The 19,553-nt window shown below is 38.4% G+C and overlaps 1 pseudogene; it reads left to right on the top strand.

Moving 5' to 3' along the window:
• Positions 1–1,049: 1,049 nt before the first annotated feature.
• Positions 1,050–19,553, top strand: part of LOC136788610 (ADAMTS-like protein 1) — a 108,547-nt pseudogene continuing 90,043 nt past the window's right edge.

Here is a 19,553-nt window from a genome sequence, read left to right as displayed (position 1 = left end):
AGAATGCATTGTACCCACTCCTTGCTACAAACCCAAAGGCAATGAGAGAAAGATTCTCATAAAGTTTTCAGCGTTTTTCCATGTTGAGCAATTTTGTTTTGTCATTAGTAACACTGTTTCCACCTGCACTGAATTCTGAATTTTCACATTTAAGGCCTGCCATTCCTGTTCCAGTTTGCCTGCTAGCCAGGTAGAGTGAATGCTGGCTCTTCATACTTATAAGCTCTAGGGTTTTGTTAATTTGTGATCCAGCAAGCAAAAATACATGTAAATTTGACCACAGTGTAAGCAGTTTAAACCACATTGATCATATCAAAGCTAAACTTGCACTGTATTCTAAAGGAATTAAATATGTAAATAACATTCAAATTAGATAAACATAGCCATAATTTTAAAGAGCCTGTTCACAACTTGGATGCTTAAATCAGACAGAAGCAATCATTGTGTATTGCACCATGAAGTTCCTCTTATTAGCAAGGCTGCAAAAATACTTGAAGCATCTTTATACAAGGGGGACTCACAATTGGTATGGTTTCTTGACTTGGGCCCCATAGAGAGTAAGATTGGGGTAAATTCCCCACAGTTTATTGAGAGAAGGACAAACTTCTCGAGCCCTTTGGATGTTCTTATGGGATAGAAGTCCCATCAGTCCTGGAGACTAGGTAAATGGGCAATGGCCAGTAGCACCAGTCCCAAGAATTTGTTTCCACAGGTATATCAGTGTGTATGTGTTTGTATGTATGTACATCTCTATTGATGAAACCTTTTTGTGTCTGTACCTTCAGTAATTTATGGTAATTTCTGGGCTCCAGCAATGTAGTTGAACTTAATCAGAGACTTAAACTCCAACATAAGAAAAAATCTGAAAAATGAATTTTTCCTTCTGAAAAATGAATTGCTGGTCCATATTAAGAACCTTTATTATGAAGTGGCCTGCGACTTCATACTGATCCGAGGTGGAAGAGTGAAATTTGGAATTTTAGTTTCTGTGCTCACCGGCCTGTATTAGACAAGCTTGTCAAGCTGCAGTGTTTCAGTCTGTCTGGAACATGGGAATTCACTGCATCTACCAGCCACCCAGTGGCAAAACCCAGATGCAGAGCCTCAGGGGAGCAATGGGTGTGTTTACACTGCACACTGCTGGACAACATGAGCTCAGTCAGCCCATGTTCCAGGATGAATAAAAGGCTCGTGCTGGCTGCGCTAGCATGACTCTGAGATGCAGTGGGCTTGGGCTCAGTCAAACAGCCACATTTATGGGGCTTTATCTGTTTAGAATGTTCAGATCCCAAGTAAAGCAAACTCCTGTTTGCCTGCAGCTTGCAGTGTAAGCAAAATGCAGTAAGATGCCAAAAATCAGGTGGTGTATACCACCCACAACTGACTTCTGCCTATGGAACCTGGGAAAAGCTGCAAGACCAGCTAGGAAAGCTATGCTTGCCTGCATCAAGAAGACTCTTCAAATGGGATTTGTCTGGGAACAAATGGCTGTTGTACGTCTGCTTGCTGGAAGCAGACTCTTGCAACAGAGTGGCATCTTTACCCTAGATGAATTCTTGTGCTGCACCTTGTAGTACATACATCATTAGTATCCGGTTGTAGGTGGTTATTTCTTTCTCCCATCTTTTCCCATGGGATGGAAGGCTCTACGTGAAGAATACTGTTTTGATTGGGTTTAATTTTACTCTTCATCTTGGTTCTGCAATTCTCTCTCAGTTCTTCCTCCATAATGAAGGTGGTAATGTTTGAAGACCCATGTAACTGAGGGCTATATCATGCTTTCAGAAGAGAACTGGACCAGACATTCTCCAGAGGTCTCTTCCAATCCAAATTATTCCATTTATATGATGGAAGCTTGTAATTTTTATGTCATGAATCTAGCATTATAAATTTAAAGCAGCGGTTGTAGTAAAGTACCTCACTTCTGTTGAATGTGTTAATCTTAGCATGTTTTTTCCTTCTGGAGCTGGATTAAAATAAAGCAGGAAAACAATGTTCCTAGCTGATTAAAATATCAAAACAAAAACTGTGGAATACACTTTTACTTTAATGCACTGTGCTAAAGAAAATCAAAATGCAAATAGTTGATGTTATTTATTTCATTTTAGTTTATTCAAGCACTCTGTTTTACACCAATAATGGGAAAAAAGGATAACCCTGGATTAAGAAATGATTTTCAATTTTAATAGAGAATGTGCATTCATGTAATAGAACTTTATGTATAATATAAGATTTAAGTGTTTTTCACTGGAACTCTCTGACAAAAACAAAGATTTTACCTTAATCTCCAAAATTAAAATGTCTTCAGTAGTTTATGTTAGGAGTGGTTTTCTTTCTTTTTCTTTTTTTTTTTTTGTCTAAGCACACTGTATAACATCAACATTTCTGATCCTCCAAATCATTTTACAATGTAGATTATAATTGACTTTATCTGTCTCTGCTGTTGAATACACACCTCTAAAAAAGAAATCTTATTTAAAAAGTCATGTAGCAGACAACTGTACATGAGAGCTTTTGCTTTTTACAAGCACTTGCATCCAAGGAAAAAAAGTGTAGAAGCAAGATATGGCTTTCCAAAACCCATAAAACAAGCTGCAATGCATATAAATAGAAATATCTCCTACATTTTTTGGATAACAAAAGCGGTAAAATATGGATTAAACTAAGAGCTGTGCTGGCAAATATTCATCCTCAAATGGCACTAATAAATATGTTAGAGTAAGAACTTGGCAAGCTATTTCTGGGAGACAGGCATAGTAACTATATTACTGTCCCTTTTTTTCCCGGCTAATATCTTGCTCCAAGAAAAGCTGCAGTAGTTGTGAAATCAAGTTGTAAATTATTGTTCCTCGATGATACATCTAACAGTTTGGAAATTTCATGTACATATATGAAAAGGTCATTCTTATCCACAACAAAGTTACAGAAAATTCTCAAATATTCTGAATGACATTAATCTGCTCCTATTGGCAAATAAATATCTACACATTATCTAAACTTGAAAGGCTTATGTGGCTTGTGAATGGCAAATAAGCCTATCCCTTGTTCTCTTTAGTGGTCTGAATTTCACTCTGTTTTATTTGTGTTTTTACCCTGATCCTGGCCCAAAACATTTTTGTTAAAATGCAGAGCTCATTTTCAAATTATGGTGCCAAATTTGCTCTTACTTCATACTCCTGTAGAGCTAAAACAGCTCCACTGCCTTCAGCTGAAATGCTCCACTTTGACACCGCATGAGAGCGGAATTTGGCTCAAAAAATGGAATGGCCTTGCACTCACCAGAACAGAGCAACTCTTTATGTTGTGTGCATATCCTGGAGGGGAGAAAAAGCAGCTCCACTGTTTTCCATCAGAAATGACAGAAAAAGTATCAAGCTCGTTTTTTAAATCCACATAGCCAATGAACTGATAAAGTTGAAAATATAGCTTGACCATTTGATTACAGTTTCTCTGGGTTTTGTGGTATCACTCATCAAATCAGGATTTTCTTCCTTTTTGTAATCTATCAAAAACAAGATTAATGTGTCTTCTGAAGTTCTAAAATTCAAGAGTGAGCACAAGGAGTTTATACATTTTGCCTTCACAGCTTTCAATGAAGGGTCATTACACTTGCAAGTCTGACTCCAAAAAAATACTTTTAAATATGCCTAGTTTTGTAGCCCAGTTGCGTGTTCTGAAATGTGACTTAATTCACCTTAGAACACCATAGCGTTTTTAGCTGCAATAATAAACTATCTGGTCATATAACTAATCTCGTGAGCTTTATAATCCAGGTCACAACTCCATAATAAGAACTCCATAATTCTGTCCCTTGTCCCCTTTCTCTTGTCCTCAGCCTCCATGTGAATGAAGACACACATGAGGCTAACTCAGTGAGAGAGGAGAGGCAGGCACACATAGGAGCATTGCTGCATGGTTTTTGTTTTGATGTGCTTGTGTTTGTTCTGTAGAGAAACTTCCTGTGGAAGCAAAGTTGCCATGGTACAAACAGGCTCAAGAGCTGGAAGAAGGAGCAGTGGTGTCTGAAGAACTATCGTAAGTCTTAAAAAAATTTTCACAATAGTTCCTTGTGAGATGAGGATCTGGAGCTGAACTGACGTGGTGGAAATTAGTGCACTTAAGGCTGTGTCACATTTAAGTATGAAGAGGCACAGTTTAAGAGGACAAATGCAGACTGAATTTGAATAAATATATGCATGTTTTATTTAAGGTCATTTACAATAATATTATAGTGTGAGTCTGTCTACCTAAAGTAGTTATATGATGCACAACACCATTGTGTCTCAGCACCTCAGCATCTTTATTTATCATCACAATAGACCTGTGAAATAAGAGGTAAAATACAGAGCAGCCAGTGAGCATCCCCACCCCCACCCTACCCCCCAAGAATAGTGTAGTAGCAGCAAATGAAGTGAATTAACTCTAACAAAAAATAAATTAAAACCTCAGCCCTATGGTTTGGATTGCTTTATCATCATACTTCATAATTTCATGCGTTTTTCCCAACCTGCTTTCCTAGCCACTTAATCGCCCTTGCCTAGCTATCTTTGCAAGAGTGATCTCAGTCAGCACCTTGTAACCCATTCATAAACCCAACTCGTCCTCCTGCCATGGAACCTCTTGGATGGCAGATTTGCCTATGTATATACGTTGACAATCCCCTTGCACGCCCTAGGCTGCCCGAAATAATGGAAACTGCATTTCTCCTCTTAGGTATATAGAATTAATTCATTCTGTCCCTATTTTTCTTCTTTTTCTTTTTTTCTATTCATTTGTCTTCTGTTTTGTATATTTTGAGTCAGAAGGACATGGAGGGCATAAAATAGTAACAGTTAGTGCTGAAGAAAAAAAAGGAAGCCTACAATGAAAAACTGGAATAGAATATTTCCATATAGAGGTGATAGCTGCCTTTTTAACATATCAGTAAGAAAATCTAATTGTAGGAATCTGAACTGGTATACCAAATTCATGACATGGTGCTGTTGAAAATATGATCTAGCAGTTTCCACATGCACTCCACTTCATTAACAGCAGAAGTGCAGGAGAATTTAGAAAAATTAAGTGACCTAAAAAACTCTCAGAAATTCCTTTAGAATTGTGTTTTATTGTACTTTATGAATAATTAATCATCCTTAGCCTAATAAAATAGCAATGAAAAGGACACTGCAGTAAGAATGGCATATCATATAAGCCATTAGCAATGAGACTGAGAAATTACAAATACTATTATGATTATGTTTCAGATTTTTTATCCTGGAACTATGAAAAATGAGTGCTATAACTGTAACTTGTGTTCATAGTTTAATCAGTATCAGTTCCTCATGGCTGAGCACATGGTATTTTAGTTGCAACTGCAGCTGTGTATTGGACTAATAAATATTATTCATTATGCAATAGAATTGTAATTTTGGCACAGATTCAATTCTCCTGAATTGAATTTGTGTGCAACTGGAACGTTGACACAGAGCAAGAGATATACATAAAGCACCCTCCGAATAATAAATTTATTAATCCATCTCTCATGTGTACATAAATGCATACATGTATACACACATGCATTTATATACACACATTTATAAAACTGCAGATATTCACACGTGTATATATATATATTAGTAGCAGCTATAGCATATAATATAATAAGCCGTTTTACTGTTTCCAGAATAAACTTTGTTAGTTGATTCATTCACAAGCAAAGTCTAGAAAATTCTGTATTTCTGAATGTTTGCTTGTGGCTTGCTACACTATAGTAAACCACTTAACTAAATGTGCATTTAGCAAACTGCAATTAACTTCTGAAGGCGTAAATAAAAATATGTATTGCCAGGTATTTTACCAAATGGAATCATGCTGATATGTGGTCATATTTGGAAAAATTTGCAGCAATTTCATACAGTGGCAAAGTTTTAGGTAAATTTTTTGAAGACTGTTGTTAGTACTGTAGAAAAAGAGTGCAGTAATATTTTATATGACTGTGTGTAGCTTTAAATATTAGCAAGAAGGGATTTGTATAGAATAAGCATATGCATTTTAATAAAATACTCTAGAAAAGCTTATGTGTGTATTACTTGTGGTGCTCTAACAGGGAAAGAAGAAGGAGTTCAAGAATTTTAAATAGTTTTAATTGCATCTATGACATCTTACTTTACAGTTTTACTGTTGCAATAAAGGCCCTGACCGCCAAAGGTCTTGTTATCTTTTTACCCCATCTCACGCGACAGTTTAATGATACCAGTGGGATACTAATACAGTGGAGCACTGTCTAGTCTAAGTTCATTCTGCCATGGGGCAACATTTTGTACATTTCTTTCTCCTTACAAGGCACGACTCTGCAAGCATGAATAATCTTTATTTTAGGCTGATGAGAAATCGATATGACATTAAATTTAATTCAGCTATAGATTTTTATACATGTTGACTAGTAGCTAAAATAGAGGGTGAAAAGTCAGACTCTTTGTACAAACTTTCCCAAAGCTTGGAGATATCCATGTCTTGTGTTTAGCTTGGAATGATTTCTAGTGATAAGGCATGAGCCAGAAAGGCCAAATAAAAACTTAGAAAGCTTGTGCTGAAAGGCACATCCATGCAATCCCTGTCTGTAAACCTTAACAGCCATATGCACATTGTTTCAGACTATCTAATCTGTTGACAGTGACCTTGAGTGGTGAACTTCCCCAGAAAATTGGTTTCAGTGCTTCACTATTAATAGTGTTTTTCTTTAATTTCTAGCTTTAAACACATATTCAATTTAGGTTCTGTTTATTAGATTTTTAAAGGTATATAGTGACATTTAAAAAAAAAAAGACAAAACATTCAGAATTCACCAAGACACAGTTAACAATCAACTTTGGAGCCAAGTTTTATAGCATCACTCGACTACATAACAATTTCAAATACACCAATACGTTGAAAAGTAAGGTGAATTACAGGATAATGCATCTTTTGGCTTCTCCTTCTCTAGCTAGAGAGACACAAGGTAGTATCCCATGGCTCACCATGCTGACAGATATTGGACTATCACCCATGTGTATTGACTGATAAATGGTCAGCGTGGAGTGTAGTTGCATGCTAATCTAAGTGTCAGAAATGGTGAGATTTTTTTTAGATGCTGGATCAAATGCCAGCTGGTGTGAGACTGTGTGTGATGTTGCCAGCTCTTTTGCTGATTGTGAATTTGAGTAATTAGAACATGACCACCTATTGACACCTATTTGAGCCAGCAGTGTGCCTTGGCAGCCAGGAGGGCCAACCGTATCCTGGGGTGCATCAAGCACGGCATTGCTAGTCAGTCGAGGGAAGTGATCGTCCCGCTCTACACTGCGCTGGTGCGGCCTCACCTCCAGTACTGTGTGCAGTTCTGGGCACCACATTACAAAAAGGACATTAAACTGTTGGAGAGTGTCCAGAGAAGGGCAACAAAGATAGTGAAGGGCCTAGAGGGGAAGACGTATGAGGAGCGGCTGAGGTCACTGGGCCTGCTCAGCCTGGAGAAGAGGAGGCTGAGGGGGGACCTCATCGCAGTCTACAACTTCCTCTCAAGGGGGAGTGGAGGGGCAGGGGACCTATTCTCCATAATCACCAGTGATAGGACCCACGGGAACGGTGTTAAGCTGAGGCAGGCCAAGTTTAGGCTGGACATCAGGAAGAGGTTCTTCACCAAGAGGGTGGTTGCACACTGGAACAGGCTCCCCAGTGAAGTAGTCATGGCACCAAGCCTGTCTGAATTTAAGAAGCGATTGGACCGTGCACTTAGTCACATGGTCTAAACTTTTGGGCAGACCTGTGCGGTGCCAGCACTTGGACTTGATGATCCTTATGGGTCCTTTCCAACTCGGGATATTCTTTGATTCTATGATTCTATTTGATACTGTTTATCTACCTAAGCATCTCATTTCTTTGTAGTGTCTTACTTTGCTGTAAATATTTTCAGAAGACACATCAGGGCTTGTAAAAAATAATTTTAATTGTGTGCTTCCCCTTCTCTGAGCAGGCCTTCCCCTTGCCCTAATTCAGTAGAGCGGAGCTGGTTTGAGGGTGGGAATTGAACTGAGGGAGCCAGGACAGGCTTTCTCTGAGACCCTACACCTCAGTTTGTCAGGGAGATAATGATGGGGAGAGGAGAGACAGCATGGAGTGGAGAGGGAGAAGTTGTAAAGCAGGAGACCTCCAGAGAAATGGTAAGCCAAGTGCTGAGAAGGCAGTACTGAGTTTGTGAGTGTATCTGCTAGAAGCTGAAATGCTGGAAGTTTCTTCAGACAAGATATGTTTATGTGATTTTCCTGCTTGCTCTGTACTGATGCAATAGCAACTGATTTCATGACTGCACATAGGTAGATGTCAGTAAGGACTCATCCTTCTATACTTCATCTGATGTTCTTCCTGAGCTTTCTTATGTTATCAAGTCACTGCCCCCCTTCTCCTCTACAGACAGGATAATTCTTTGTAGCCAGCAGACCGCACTTTGCCCCTAACACTGTCATCTCTTCTTCATTATCATTCTTCAGGCAAAGAAAGCAATTCCCATCTATAAGCAACTGTTTTGTCCTCCTCAAAGTTTACTTTTGATTGGAAACTTAAAAGCAAAAGCAGAAATTTTCCACAAAATTTCTTGTATATTTTGAGGTCTCATGCTGCCTTGTGATTATAATGACTTTCTATTGAATAATTTTTTGTTATGAAATTGAAAACTATGAGTTATAAAGCTACATACATTTTTTGCACTGTCCTTCTACCTGTAATTTGTGATCATTCTCTAAATTGTGCTGCTAGGGCAGCAGATGCCGCAGTTTTATTCCGTCTGCGTCTAATGACTTCCATTGTTTATTTCTTCAGGATTTTCCAAAGGAAGCAAGTCTTAGAGTTTAATTCTGTCTGTATATGTCTGTCTGTCATTTGCCTTCCTCTTCCCTCAGTTATGTCTGAATTTATTGCTATTAACGGAATTTGACAGAGGTACAAAGTTATCACAAGGAACTTTACCCCTCTGTCAAATTTGGTTAATATTCACCAGGAAATTCAGTGGTAGTTTCCCGCATGTTTCACTGAAATAGATGGTTAGGTAGAAAACTGTCAGCCTACTAATTCCCCATCTGAAGGAACACTTTCTAAAAGAGTTTGGTCCACAAGAGAAATCAGAGAATCCACTTGGGCTTTCAACCTTAAAATCCAAATCCATGTTAAATTGGTCTTCATTGGTTCTGCTGGTCAAAGAATTACTTACAACAAGTTCAGCCACTTGGAGGCTAGACGGGACGGTTAAATTTGTGTTTGACCTGCTGCATCCCTACACAGAGTCAATTAAATATTAATTTTTGACAGAACTAATAGGAAATACTCCAGACCAGTAAGCAAGTATTGTAATCTCTGCTAAGACAAAGGTGTAAGGGGAGAAGTCCTTGCTGTCTTATGGCATTGTATGCATTGTTCTCCTATTTCTGTCCATCTCTGAAGCGACCATTCAGTAGGCCTTAGAAATACATTATTTCTATTTCTATATTTCTATTTCTGTCTTTGATAAGACATTATCAAAGAGAGAAGCCACAGTATCTTTCTGTCTGACCTCTTGCACTGTAGCTGATTACACCAGCACAACATTACAGTGGAGTCAGAAAGAACAGTGATCATGACTTAAAAAGCATGGGTTCTTCTGCGTGTAATGAGATTGGTTTTATGGGTGTGGGGGGGGGGGTGTTTAAAAGATTTCTGTCACTAACTCTTGAGAAATGCTTTTGTATGTTAACACCATACCCAGCTTTTAACATATTGCCATAAATAACCCTTGTGCTAGCCATAAAAAGAAGGGGGAAAAAAAAAAAAGCAAACAATAATATCTGGATGCCAGATGGCACCATCGTAGTGATGGGGCCACTTCAGTAAGAAACAAAAGGAAATTCCTGACATGCATCAGTGGGGGGGCAGAGCCCTCCGGGAACTGGATTTGGACAGAGAGGCCAGTGTGGCAGTTACCCAATATCTCTTTCTTACTTTTCAGAAGGTATATACATTTCCAAAGACATGGAATCTATGCCATTCTGGTTTTCACTGTTAAATAGTTTCTACAGTTATGTCTATACCAAATTCACAGGTTAATATGTAAATTTGAAACTGCCTGCAAATGCTTTACTTCAAGAATTAAGTACATTATTTCTATTGCATTGCCAAAATAGTAGTGTTGTCACACAGATACTATCAAATGTTATGCTGTTGTTTGTCCTCCTTATCAGTGTTATATGACAAAGAGAAAGAAGCGAGTTTAGGGAAACTTCTCCATATTATGATCTAATTATGTACAATGAAACTATCCACATGGTCGGTCACAGAGATGAGCAGTGCAGCAGCCTAATATTAGTTAATGAGTTCTTACTATTCATTCAAGACACCTCTTTAGAGAATTACTACTGCTTAGAATAAATGTCTGATATCTGTAAAGGACAGAATCAGATATCTTTTCCTGGGTATTAAGACAGTGTTGAGCTTATGGAGAGCACCAATTATACAGAGTGATTTGACACAAAGTGGAAAGAAAAGACCATATTCAAACTAAACTGAAGAGAAACTATAGAGGGATAGATCATAATCACTCCAATTGGAATTGAACCTATACAAGTGCCTCTTGTGCCATTACTCTTACAGATGGAGCCCTGAGATTTTATTGACAGATGGTCATGACCTCCTCTGTTACACTTCTTGGAACAGCCCCAGTGCTGTGTGAGCATCCTGTGGTATTACCTACATGTTAAATCCCATAGAAAGGTGGCCTCTCCTGAAGAAGAAGGACAGGCTTGCATTTCAGTGCAAGACAAGGAGTCTGGAAGTCTGAGTTGAGTTACTAGTTCTGGCACAGAAGTCTACTAAGCCTTTGAACAAGCCAATGAGAACTTTATTTCACCAGTAGTATCTGGTTTTAGGAGATTTAAGAGATGGGTTTCAGTGCTTTTGAACACCCTGTCTTATTTGTATGTACGGTTCTCAGAATTTCAGCCTTTGCCTAAATAATGGATTTACCCAATGATGGATTTTTAAAAATGGCACTAAGTAATAAAAGCTGAGGGCAATATGTCATTTAAGTAGCAGTGGAAAAAAAAATTCTCAAAAGCATAAATGATATCAGTCTCTATACCATCTTTCTTTTTCGTGTGTCTGGAACTGAACCCACTGTGAACTGTGTGGAAGATCTCCCATTACTGAGCATTGAATCTGTCTTTGTGTTTCACTTCTGATTTTCTCAGTCACCTATATGTTACTTCATGGAGGGGAATATACAGCAATCCTTAGCCGTGCCTCAGCTAGTCTACAGAAGCTGGGTTTTTTTGGTGCATTCCATCTATATAATTTAAAAATAAGTTCTTTTAAATTACTAGGCAAATTGTTATCTAAAGAGGCATTCTCAAATGTAAACGTTAATACTTAATAATACTGACAAATGCAAATGGTCGTTGCAAAACTGAACTCGGCAAGTGGCACCTACCAAGTGTTCACACATTCCTACAATTCTGTGAACAGCTGAAATTTGTTTGTTCTTGCAGGTAAATTGTATGTGTACAGCCTGAATGCTGGACTGCAATGTGTTTCAAAAGTTGACCAATGTATTTGTATTAAGTGGTATATGTACAAACACCCATATGTTAGTTTTGCTGTTACATTAAAATGTATTTAAAAGTCTTACCCTACAAAAGCAATGAACTTAAACCTGCACTGTACCACACCTGAGTGAATCCTGTAGAAGTCCATTAATGTCAGTGGCATTACATTTCTTTTCCTCTGCTCATAGAGCACTGTGTGGCCCATTGTAGGCTTTTGTGCACATGGTAAATCATGCAACAATCCATTTCTTTTAGCTAACATTAATGTTGTGAACAATGTGAAGCATTAACAGCTATCAAACAAAAAAGAACATCCAAAAATGCAATTCATTGTTTAAGTCCAGAACTTGCTATTTTGCCAGCATGTTTCTGTAATGGGAAATGGTTGTTGGTCCATCACCATAAGTGCCTCCAGGTCAAGGAAACAAGCACAGGCATTTGTTTACAAGAGACATCAATTTCTAATTTTTTTTTTAAATGATAGTTTTCCACCTTTCATTCTAACCTGTTTCCTTTCAAGCTTGAGAAAACTGCTGCCTACACAGATGCCCAGGGGAATGGTAGGCAGAGGTGCCCTTCTGCCATAGCACAGCTACAGCTGGGTGCCACAATGTAGGCAACACTCATGCAGTTGGGTAGCAGCAGGCATGGTTAGGTCAATCATAACAGAGAAAGGTCATGATGTTCCCTCCTTCCAGCTTTCACTTCACCCAGTACTGTTCTCTCTAAAGTGGGAGCAAAAGACTTCTCTTTTCAACAGAGCACTCAGAATACACTCAATTCTGCATTTTTCTGTGAGGGAAAAAGTGTTATTTTTGCTGTGCAGAGGAATAAAAGATGATTTTTGATGCAATAGTAACATGCTAATCACTGGGAAGTCTGCTACGAGCCATAAAATATTCAAAGTAATCTGTTTGAGGCAAGAGTCATCTTTTTGTTTTTATTTGTGCAGCAATTAGCCCAGTTGGGCTTTGGCTGATAGCTACTACTGTAACAACACAGCAACTAGCCATTGTGTTTGTCTTACTTATTATGGCTGTTATTACAGGGACTGGTGTTAAAGCAGGATTTAATTAAACAATGTACAATGACATCTGAAGCACCTCCATCATTTCCTGTTTTCTAAAATATCTCCTTCTCTATAAACCTCCGCCACTTTAGTTTTCAAAGAAGACACAGTTGTGAGCATACAGAAAAGCACAATAGTGCGCAGTGGAAGATATGCTATATGCAGAACAAATAACTTTAAACCCATGGAATTGACTGCTTATTATTCACATACTTTTTATGTTCTGTGCTCACCATTTGGCAACATTTATCATTAATGACCACACAAAGATATCTCAAAGCCTTTGTAATTTCCTTTGTAATTAAATTAAGGATGATGGAAAATTCGGAACCAGTGTATGTATTTATACTATACATTCACATCACATAAATGTTCAGTATATAATGACAACTCCTGTTTGGAGATTTTATATTTTGTTGTTGTTGTTGTTTGTATTTTTTTTTTCTCCCACTCCCCCCCCTTTTTTTTCCTGCTTACACCTCTTGGTTCTACCAATTCACTCTGTGCTTCAGCAGCCAGCAGTTATATTTGAATAAAATTGCGTTTCAAATGTATTACTTAAAATGTAGAAATTGAGCCTGGAAAGCTGAATAAAATATAATTTCCTGAAGGTATTCCAATATTTGCATTATGAGTTGCTGACAAGGGCAAAATAAAGTAATATGTGGCATTTGTAGGTCAAGTATCATTTCAAAAAGAATCCAGTATGCTTTATTAAAGTTCTTACTTCTCTTTTGTTTCCTTTCTCTTTTGTTCCTGTGTTTGTATGGGTGATATACATCATGTGTAAATACTGAGTGTGTAAAGTGTCTCTGTTTTTCTAAATGAGTAATTTTAATGCCTGGCAAAATATAATCCCTTTTGGTTTGGAATACAGCAGCCCTTCAACAAGGCAAAGTTACACAACAATTCTGAATGTTAAAAAATACAGGGAATAGGGCTTTTGATGAAGACATCCACAGTGACTTTTTTTGTAACCTGATTAAGATTTTTACATCTTAGTTTGTCATGCCAAGAAGCTTTATGTTCAAATTAATCAAAGTATCTAAATCACAGTGGCTGACATGGACTGTTTAATCTGTGACAGGAGGTTTTCTGCATCAAAACAGTATTATAATAATAGCACAGAGAAAATAATATGAGTGGCCCACCTGTACTGTTAAAAACTATAATCCCTTCAAAATGAAAAATCACCAAATCACAGAATTGTAGGGGTTGGAAGGGACCATGAGAGATCATTGGGTCCAATGCCCCTGCCAAAGCAGGTTCCCTAGAGCAGGTTGCCCAGGTAGGCCTCCAGATGGGCCTTGAATATCTCCAGAGAAGGAGACTCCACAGCCTCCCTGGGCAGCCTGTTCCAGTGCTCCATTACCCTCACCGTGAAGAAGTTCTTTCGCGTGTTGGTGTGGAACTTCCTGTGCTCTATCTTGTGGCCATTGCCCCTTGTCCTGTCCCCACAAACCACTGAAAAGAGGTTGGCCAAATCCCTCTGTATCCCACACCTCAGGTATATATACACATTGATGAGATCCCCTCTCAGTCTTCTCTTCTCCAGGCTGAACAGACCCAGGTCTCTCAGCCTTTCCTCATAGGGAAGATGCTCCAGACCCTGTATCATCTTTGTGGCCCTCCACTGGACTCTAACGGTCTTTGAAACAAAACCAATCTTTGTCATTTGCAAGATAGAATGTCTTAGGATAGAGAAATGGAATCACTTTTCATTGTTAGTTTCTCAAAGGTTTTCCTTCAGAATGAAATCTTGCAGTTTTGAGAGCAGTATAAAGAACAGTTCCAAATGTTCCAATAATATATAAAATCCATTTATTTCCATTGTATTACTTCCCGTGTATAGTGCTAGCAATGGATACGAGGGCTATAACAACATGTTATAAGCACCCACAAAAAGTGGGTAGAGAAATGCACAGTATCTGCTCTAAGAGACCAAGTTGTTCCAGTGAGGGATCCTGGTACATACAGGCTGTGGGGGCACCAAGTTCCCCTCTTGGTTTTGGATTCAGGTTTTTCCTTAGTGAAGGGAAGGTCCTTTTGTCAACTAGAGAAAGGTAGTGGATTAAACAACAACAACAAAAAAAAGTGCATACAAAAACTGTAAAGGATGATAATCACAAAACTAAATTTCCTTTCTCTCCCTATCAGGCTGTTCATAGGATTCTCAAGGTAAGAAATGAATTTCCAATAGCTTTAGGTAGACCTACTCTGTGGAACAGATGTATGTATTGCCTTCTGCCCTGGAAGGCAATGCCATTTTTGAGGAAAATGGCACCAAAAGTATAGAATTCGGTCTTTTTTGCTTATTGTAAAGATAGCTGCAAAGTGTTTTGATTAACGTATATATAGACCTTCAGAGGCAAAAATCTGGAGTATGTAAGGGTTCCTAATCAGAGAGACAAGAGTAACAGTCAGAAAAATCCAGAATAGAAATAGAACACTCTTTTAATAATGAGAACGGAAATGAAATGCACTAGGAAAAATAATAATAATAGTAAAAAGCTAAAAAGATGGTGGGCTTTTATCTTTTCATGGTTTTGAATTAAGTTTTAAAGACAGTTTCTGCAGCACAGGTTCAATGGTTGACATTATTTTCCTCAGAACACTGTACGTAGTATATAACAGCCTATTTAGTAAGTTTTAATGACATAGCTGTGTTATCACCTAAGGCAAAGGTGCTTTAGGTTGAATCCTAGAAAAAAGTAGTGGGATTGTGGTGCACATCAGGAGTTTCCAGGACTCCTTACATTGAGAGCTTTTAGGATAAGCATAGGTGCTCTCAGCATTTGTCTTCCTATCTGGAGATGAGATACTCCAAAAGTTCTTGAGAGCCTTTCTACTGTTGCTGGTGAGTTGCCAGCTCAACTCCTACATCATGGTTTTTATGTGTATTTCATTATAGCATGGTGATAAGGTGAAGCATGTATTTTTCATTAAACGGACTTTGGCTTGGACTGGCCTATGCTACTTTTGCTTGCCTGGTTGTTTATGGACATTGCTCACCTTGTGCTCGCTCTTTCCCTCACAGGTTTATTCCTGAGGCTTGGTCCTCCTGTAGTGTCACCTGTGGAGTGGGCAGCCAGGTGCGGCTTGTGAAATGTCAGGTGCTCCTGTCTTTCTCTCAGTCTGTCGCTGACTTGCCCATTGATGAATGTGAAGGTCTAAAACCTGTGTCTCAGAGAGCCTGTTACAGTGGCCCTTGCAGTGGAGAGGCAACTGAATATACCCCAGAGGAAACCGACCTGCTCTATGGCAGCTTGCAGGAATTTGATGAGCTCTATGACTGGCGATATGAGGGCTATACAGAGTGCTCAGAGTCCTGTGGAGGAGGTAAGTGCAAAATGTTTCTGTGTTGCATGTGCTTTCCCTCTTTAAGTGCATGCTTTTCAGTGAGAACACCCATGGACTTGTTCCTTTGATGCATCTATTTGAAAAGGCTTGGATGAAAACTGTAAAATGCCCAAGTGCATGACATGTTTTACACAGGACTTTGAGGCTCCATGTTCTGGCTGTCACCAAGAATGATCAATGTTTCATGTATTACTGTTTCCATGTATCTGCAGATCATTCAGATTGCACTCACACAAAAATTGCTGAAGTGATTTTGTGATACAGGCAAGAATCATATGTCATTTTTAGTTTTTATCTCTTGACTTGTGCTGTGCAAATATAGACGTGGAAACAAATGGTCCTCCCATAGCAGATGCATTTGATTATTGATATTCTAAGGGCTCAGCTGGTTCTGTAACTCCTACCACTAAGTGCCACTAGTTCTGATCTCACTGCTAAGAAAACATATGGTAAAAAAGTACTAATGGTGTAATTGCCTGAAGCTAGCAGACTTGATGCTTGGAGCTTCTCAGTGTTAATCAAGGTCACAGGATCCACATGTTAGGGAATACTAATGTGCTCTGATATTCATTTTTCCCATCATTTTGTCTAGCTAGTTCTGAAAAATAAGCTCTCTCCATTATTTTTAAATTAAATCTTGATTTTGTTAGGTGCTCTCTTTTTACATGAGAAGTTTCAGGCTACATATACATAAATACAGAATGAATACACTAGGACTGGAAACCACTCAATAACTCATGAATGCTTAAGAGTTTGATCTACACAGATTTACCAGTAATATGTTGCAAACTTATAAACAACAGTAATAATTAATGGAAAATAATGCAAGAGGTTTCTAAGCTTACTATTATCTTGCTGATGGTAGTCAGTGTTTAGAGCAGTTCACAAAGAGTTGTCATATCATTGCCTCTATTGCTTTGATTCCTACATAAAAAATCTGACACTAATGTATGCTAAGTGGTGATGAACACTGACTTTACAGGAGTATCTGTCACATATTGAGTCTACTAGTGAGCACTAATGATTTGTCACATTTGCGCTGTGAATACTGAAACCTTAATATCTTCTAGAAATGTCCTGTTGAAATGAAGTCATTTCTCTAAATACAGTGATTATGTGCATATTTTTCCAACATAGACTGAAATGACAGAGACATTTTGCTTTATAATTGTCAGCAAAAACCTTTAGCCAAGATTTCTTTTTGTCTGATGTCAGCTCCAAATTTTGCAGATTAGCAGATGCTAAGTCAGATACTTTTGCAGCCATAGGTGCAAGACAGGTCAAACTAATTTTATTGGTTTTGGAATCTCAAGAGAAGAAATTGGATAGATGCAGAAGTAACCTTTCACCTCCTAGAAGTAGCAACCAGAAGGAATTAGTTAGCCATTTAGTCTGCTGTTAGTGGCTGCATTTCCCAGAGCTGTCATCAAATATCATGTAACAATTATTCTATTCTGGTAGATATAAACATAGAAAATCTCATTTGATGGTATTTTGAAAGTTAACTTAAACTGCTTAGATTCATGTCCCACCCTTATACCATTTTGTATTGCAATTTCCCACTCAGAACTGATTTCTTTTTTTCAGAGAAAGCAATTTTAAAGAGAACAGCTTTTGTTCTGGTAATATTGTCCATAATAGTGCTTAGAATTCACTTATTTGACAAGCAAATTTCTTGAAGTTCATACACTTTTTTTTAATGGTCTCCATACTGTGGAGCTTCTGACAGACAGTAGCTCTTTATATCCTCTAAAGGTACAGTGATCCCTCTGTTGATTTAAAGTTTGTAACCAATCGCCTCATTGACCTATCAAAAACAGAGGATAGATGTTATCAATATGCTGAAATGAATTCCATGTGAGAATCAAGGAGAAGCTGAAAAAAGTGATTTTGAGCACATTTGTTTGCTGCTAGAGCAAGCTAGATTTTTTTTAGTCATTGGCACATACTGTTATAGCCAGCAATCTCTGTCATTACCAGATCTAGGAACAATGGACTAGCTAAGCTCAGGAGGAGCCTTTTTCTTCAATACCCAGGCCATCAGACAGGATTAATAGTCATACTGAAATCTTTATAAGGTAAAAATTTGCAAGAATTTCTGAATGGTAATCACAATGAGCAGAGTAGAATGCTGGTAGAATAGACTAAAATTGTTGGAAATACAATCAGAGATAATTTAGGTGACAGGAGGAAGCATGGGTAATAGAATCGTAGAATCAGAGTTGTAAGGGATCCACAAGGGTCGAGTTCAACTCCTGATGTGGTCCTAATGAGCACACTGTGGGGTTTGGGGACAGTTGTATAGTAAAAGCTGAAGAGCAGTAGTTTCAGAGCTTGACTCCATGAGCTTGATAAAGCCTTCCAACTCTGGATATTCTATGATTCTATGAAATCATCTGGGTTGGGATGGAGAAATGGAGGAGAGGCGGAATTCAAGACCTCACAGTCAATCAGAGTTGGATAGTCAGCTCCGAACCAGGCAATGCAAAAGCGCTGAGGTAATTGATAATCATTGGTCAACAGCTCATTAGTGACACACTTCAGAGAGGAGAAATTGAAACTGTGGAAATAGACCTAGTTTACAAAATTCTGATCTGAAAAGCACATAACAGATGTGTTTAGCCTTATCCCTATCAAACAATGAAATTGTCAGTATGCAGAACTCAGTGGTTTCTTTCCACACAGTTAAGAGAAGTACTTTCCAACATTTCCCTTCCTCAGGACTAGTGGTCCTTTTCCCCTGTGTTCATCAGTTTGGTCTTGCTATTTAGGCCTGCTCAAGTGATCAATGCAAAGTAGAGACCAATAATTTCAACACAGTGCCATTTCCCACCAGTTAGAGAACTGCTTCTGTTCTGCAGACAGGAGCAGTCTGTCCCAGGGGGGAGTCCATATGCCTCGTTTTGCAATATACTCAACAGAAAAACAATTGGGTTGGAAACATACTGAACAAGACAGGGCAGAGAACATATTGTTTATGTATAAATGTGTTTGGGGAGATTACTTGAATAGAAAAATTGTTTGAAAGTATGCGGCCATCTTCTGAAGAATGAAACCCATAGCAATGTTGGCTGACTTAAGAGTCTTCAGTAATTTTGTTGTCGAAAAAATGTCCAAATGTCCCAAAATGTCAAGTTTCTTTCTTCTTTTCAGCACCTGAGTACAGCAGGGATAATGCTTGGGGATAGGGTCACAGGCATGTCCTGAATAGGCTTGCACAAGCACATAGAAACCTATAAATTGTTCAGCATGCCACTTTGCTGTGGACCTCTCTTCAGCCTGTACTGAGAATAAGAGGAATGAATCTACGAATGATTTCAGGAGTGCAGAACCTATGATGAACTACAGTTCTTTGGTCCTGTAGAGCAATATGATGTCATTGTTTGCCTAATGACGTGTTCTGGCGTTAGAAATAGCAAAAAGCATTGATGATTCTGTTACACTGCTCGTGGAGCTGTTTGAGCTTCCCACTTTTCTTCTTCCCCCCTCCCCCCACTGGTATCTTCAAAAGATTGTAAGATATTTTGGAAAACTAATTGCTG

The sequence above is a fragment of the Anser cygnoides genome, chromosome W, assembly GCF_040182565.1.
Source record: "Anser cygnoides isolate HZ-2024a breed goose chromosome W, Taihu_goose_T2T_genome, whole genome shotgun sequence".
Lineage (NCBI taxonomy): Eukaryota > Metazoa > Chordata > Aves > Anseriformes > Anatidae > Anser > Anser cygnoides.
This window is presented reverse-complemented; position numbering and strand designations above follow the sequence as displayed.